Source organism: Pinus tabuliformis, chromosome X (assembly GCF_031772625.1).
Source record: "Pinus tabuliformis cultivar Carrire ecotype Pingquan chromosome X, CPIR1, whole genome shotgun sequence".
Lineage (NCBI taxonomy): Eukaryota > Viridiplantae > Streptophyta > Pinopsida > Pinales > Pinaceae > Pinus > Pinus tabuliformis.
The window spans coordinates 101,529,825-101,535,709 of record NC_142308.1 but is presented as its reverse complement, the minus strand read 5'-3'; the positions used below and the strand labels follow the sequence as shown (position 1 = coordinate 101,535,709).

General features: G+C 33.8%; 1 pseudogene; it reads left to right on the top strand.

The window, feature by feature from the left end:
- The first annotated feature begins 1,042 nt into the window (after window positions 1-1,042).
- LOC149138608 (D-3-phosphoglycerate dehydrogenase 3, chloroplastic pseudogene) lies at window positions 1,043-1,453 on the top strand (annotated as a pseudogene).
- Window positions 1,454-5,885: the final 4,432 nt, after the last annotated feature.

Here is a 5,885-nt window from a genome sequence, read left to right as displayed (position 1 = left end):
GAGTCATATCCAAGTGCAGAATCCATGACATGCTACACATCCTCTCCATCTTCTTTATTCCTGTATCTATAGGAAGAAATATTTTGTTTCCTGTCCAAACCATTTAATGTTAAATTGAGGGTGCAATTTAGTCCCGATTTTTATTAAAGTAGCCTTCTAAGAGCATTTATTTATTTATATGCAATTTTCAACTATTGTAGAGAAACAATGCCCAAATTTTCACTTTAATGCATATGTTTCATAATTTCATTTCATCATGTATTAAAATTAGAGTAGATATTTTTCTCACTATAACTTAAATGATGATTCTATAGATCCCAGATCTATTTTGTATTAGAATCTAGTTATTTCTTCCAGAGAGTCTAATGACACTAATTGGCAATGATTGGAAAATTTGTAAGCTTGTGGTTTGGAAGATTGTGTATTTTGTACTGCAGTGGAAGGAATACCGAGGAAAACTAACAAGGACAGGTTGATGTTTTTCATTGCAAATTCTTTTTCTTAACAAATTAATAGAATTTTTATACCTCTGTATTGGAATTTTCTATCGGAAATTGCAAAGTATGTCCTTATAATGACATTCTCTTGATATGGGATTTTGTTCACACTATATATCGTGCACCTATGTATTGTGTAGCTTGTACACAAACTTTCCTTCACTATTATTTACTCATTCTGGAGATGTATTAATCTCAATTTGTAGATCTTCCAAGTTCTTGCTTTGAATGTGACCTACTAATACGAAAAGAGTGCCAGATCTTGTCTTTGAATTATTGTATTACTCAGCAGTTAGTTCGATGATTGATCAACTTGATATTATGTAGAAATTTAATCATGGTAACTACTTACAAACACCTGAATTTTGTGCAGTCTACATTCTTTTCCTTTACAATACTCTATAAATATTACTCAATTTAGAGTACTTGTGCTCACTACAAATTATAACTAATATATGTAAGAGATCATAAATGAAGAGGATTTTTGGTCGATTTAGAATCTCCTAGGGAAAACCCTGCAAAACAGACTGTTAATACCTTCAAAAATGTTTCCCGTTTTCAAAAGTCTGTCCCCGCAGGCCGTCTCTTCTAATGGTCAGGCGAAGCTGACGATTTTGGTGGCCGAGAAGTTGGGGGAAGGCGGTCTGGAGTTGCTTCGAAGGGAGGCCAATGTGGACTGCTCCTACAATTTATCGCAGGAGGAGCTCTGCACAAAGATCTCGCTCTGTGATGCTCTCATCATGAGTAGCGGCACCAAAGTGACTCGTGAGGTTCCTGAATCCTCGCGCAGGAAGCTCAAGGTTGTCGGAAGAGTGGGTTTCTGTATAGACAATGTGGATCTACAGGCAACCACTGAGTTTGGGTGCTTGGTCGTCAATGCTCCCACTGCTAATACCATTGCGGCTGCTGAAGAAGGGATCGCCTTGATCGCATCCATGGTGCGGAATGTGCCCTAGGTTGATGCTTCCATGAAGGTTGATCTGCAGGGTAGTGGGCTCTCTTTCTTTAGTCTTTTGTGCTTTCTTCCGATGCAAGAACCAGACAGAGCATTGATATGCATAGAATCATCAGATAGCCCAGATCTGGTGAAGCAGGACCTAGATAGAGCACTGATATGCTTAGATCTGACAGATCTGGGCACATGGGCAATAGATCAAGCCCTTCCTCAGACAAACCCATGCTCAATAGAGGCGGATTTGATACAAATTTTCATGAAAACAATGGAAACATGGCATCTTTGATGGAGGATCTGGAAGGGGAGGAGGATCCAGGACTTAAAGTATAAAATCCAGAACCACCTAGGTATACCAGCATGCAGGCAAAATCTGATCCACTCAGGTCTCAGTTTATAGGATAACCACACACTCTAGGATTATGGAATTGACAAAGACTTGACCATCATGGTTAACTTGCGTCTAAGGGGTGGATGCTCTAGAACTAACTCAAAGAGCATAGACTCTTTTAATGATGCAATCAAAGGCAAGCAAAAAGCACAAACCAAACCAGCACCATTGCCCGAGCTACCAGGGTCCTACATTGTAGAACAGAAATCCAAGAATGCCACTCTCACCATTGCAATGCCTGAGGTAAATGATTTACACACAAATCTCTATTCCAACGCATTTATATGCAGATTTAATGGTTTTTGGCCTAAATCTGATGTTTTGCACCAATGGATATATGCTACATGGTTACCAAACTATGAAATATATTTATGCCCCAAGGGGTTTTTTATAGTCAGATTCAGAACAAAACAGGAAAGGGAACATATCCTCAACAAGGGACCATGGTTCTAAGGCAATGCAGGGCTCTTCATGACCCCTTGGTTTCCAGAATTCGATGCTAACACAATGGTAGGTAACAAAGATGCCAATTTGGGTGAGGTTGCACAACCTTCCATTACACTGCTCGCACCATAATGTTTTAATAGCCATAGGGAATTCTCTGGGGAAGTTCCTTAAGATTGACGGGGACAAACTTACAAGGGGAATATTTACATTTGCCAGGATTTGCATTGAAGTAGATATTAGCCAAGCACTACCAGATAGCATCACTTTGAATTGCAATAATACATAGTGGACACAACCTTTAGATTACAAAAATACAACGTTCTGATGTCGTGGATGTCTACAAACTGGACACCTCCATAGTGCATGTCCACAAACAAAACAAACCCCCAAATGGAACAAGAAGAACAAAAAAAAGCCAAAAGGATGGCAATATATAGCCCCCTTGGATGAAGAAGTAAAAAAAACAGAAACAAAAAAATATAAAGCAGAAATGGATGTTCAATAGGTCTAAAACAACAGACTAAAGGAGGACAAAGAACCCAACAACCCTTTGCAGCAACAAGAATCCCAACTAATGGAAATATATGGCAACAAGCGAACTCATGCATCAGAAGGATCTAACTCTTACAAGGACTCTCCCATAAATACAAATGAAAATCCGCTATCCATTGTAATTACCACTCCCAACACTGGAGGATGGCGAAAGGTGGAAAAAAAGAAAGGGAGAAAAGAATAGATTATTATTTTTTTGTATTTTTTCTTTTTATGTTTTCTGTGAAAACATGAACATACCATATGCATATTCTTTTTAGCATCTACAACATGTAATTTTCTCTTATAAATAAAATTACGATTTTTTCCAAGGTGAAAAAAAGAGATCATAAACAAAGAGTTGATTAAAATACTTTCCTGCTACACAAAATGGTTTTTCTTTACTCTTGCAATGATGCCATGCACAAACCGTTTGTTGTAGGGATTTCAAATGATGCTTATTGTTGGCATGATCAAAGGACTCCTTTATAGAAATATAGAGAGAAGAATCAATACAAGTTATGGATAACTTCCAATCATCTACATTTAGCAATATGTTTCTAACATTCAATAACTATTGATGAAGTATTTTTCTTATAACCATCTTCCTTGAACATGGTATCAAAAATCACAACACATATCTATAATGCTTTGAGTTAACACTACATAAAATTTTACAATTCTTGATATTTTGGGTAATTCCATTACCCATTACCAACTAATAATTAAAAACATGAAGATAAATAGAGAATTTAAGCAAGATACAATTTTATAAATAATAACTAAAAATTAAATTTAGAGAAACATTTTAAAACAAAGTTGATGTAATATTAATGTTTTTCTTAAAAGTTATGGTGAAAAAAATGAAAAATTATTAAAAAATGAGAATTAATAATCACTCTCATCATCATTATTATGAATAGGTAATGTTGTTAAGGTTTTATTAAAAAAAATGCAAGAAAATTTGAGATCTAAATTGTTCTAATAATAAGCATATTATAACAACCATGAAATAATGTGGTCAACATTATTAGTTGTTTTTATGTTGAGTGTTTGTTATAATAATTGTTATAGGTGTATTAATAACAATTGTGGGTTGCAGTCATACTTATATAAGTTAATACAAAATTGTGAGAGTTTAGATGTCTCAAATTCTCACCTAGGCTTAAGGAAAAATTGACTGTTAAATGAGTATTACTTTTATGAGCTTTTTATTTTATTTTAACTTATTAAATGTCTTGAGCATTGCTTGATAAATTGTCTTTACACAATGAAAAAAGATACCTTAATTTCAATGGAACTTCACATAGAATAGACAAATTTGGCAAAAGATGCTTGTGAGCCTAATGTTATATTCAAATGAACATCTCTTTCTCAATTTTATTTTTTTTGAATTTCTTTTCTTTCTCATTGTTAGCAAGAAACTCCATAATTTTTTTATTTGATCCAATGTATCAAAAAGTTCATAAATCTATTTTTTTAAATGCTTGTTGAGTGCAAAGGGTTTTCTGTCCTTCATTTTCTCACTTAATATTCATTTGTTTATTCTTATACCATCTTGGTACTTTCTCTACTTCTCAAATGTCATAGTAGATAACATGGGGGAACTTAGAATATACCACCCATTGGGACGAAATATTATCATTGGGAGGTGATAGATATTCCACCTAAGCGTTGAGTGCAATGACACTTGTACTGAGTGCATGAATTGAAACGTGACATTGAACCTTGGCATGGAGTACCAACATCTAAACCTGACGTAGACATTGGGAGGTAGGTAGATCTCCTCTCCCGTTCATATAGATAGGAAATTCTTTTGGATCTTGTAGATCTCCTTTATCACTTGTTACTACATATATAAGATATTCTATTTGAACTGTTTCAATTGGTCATAGGGGCAATCTAGAAATCGTCTTGTTGTAGGATGAGGAGGGAGCATTAAGGGGAAGGATATTATTACTATGACATTGTTTTTATAATTATGTTAGTATATATTTTTTAAATTAACTTTTTATTATATTAGTTAAAACATATATCGAAACTCAAATTTCAATTGTAGTTTATTGTTTATATATTTTATTGGCTTATTGCTCTCTGCTTTTTTTATTTTTTCTATCTGCGTTTTTTTGCACTTATCTGTACAGTTGCTAATTTGTTACTGGTGTTTTTTTTGTAATCTATTTAAGTATTGAAAATACTTTGGCATTCTTTTGCACCTTTCAGTACGATTGTTAACGATTGTTAATTTATGACTAGTATCTCTTATGTAATGTATTTCGCTATTGCTAATTTATGACTAGTATCTCTTATGTAATGTATTTCGCTATTGAGATAGAGAGCATCAGTAAACAATCAAACATACAATTAAGATGAGGAGCACTTTAATAAGTGGTTGGCAATAAGGCTATTCAACGTGAATGTGATTGAGAACGTTAAAAACAGACAAAGTACTTTGAAATGCAATGTTTCTTCTTAAATTCTTTCATCTATTGTACTTAGAGTGCAGATATCCGGTTATAGAGTGTTCGTAAATAATGAAGCATGCAATTAATACTGAGGGGCACTCTCATCACAATACATGAAAGTCTCTCACTATTATCTCTCCATAGAGGCGACGGATTCACTATTATCTCTCCGAATTATGAGGTGGGATACACAACAATATTAGTAAATAGTTAAATTGTAGTGCAGACGAGTTACTCAGAGTCTCGAAGGAGAGAGGATAAGAAACCCAAGTTCTTTGCCCTCTTTCCTTTTCATTTTCATTTGTTTTAGACCACGAATTTACATCGCACATCACTGCGATATCCCAAAAACACATTTATAAAACACAGGAAAAAGAAGTGTACTGAAGATATTTATACTCTGCTTTTACAACTCAATTAATTCCTAGCACAAGCTTATGGAGAATATTGATTTGAGTAGCTGTTGCTTTTAATATGTGGTGTTATTATAGTTTTTATAATAATTTTATTATTTATGAATGGATATTATAAATATATAATAAAATTTAATATTAGTTTTATATATTTTAATTTTACCATATAATATGTTTATTGGCTGTAGA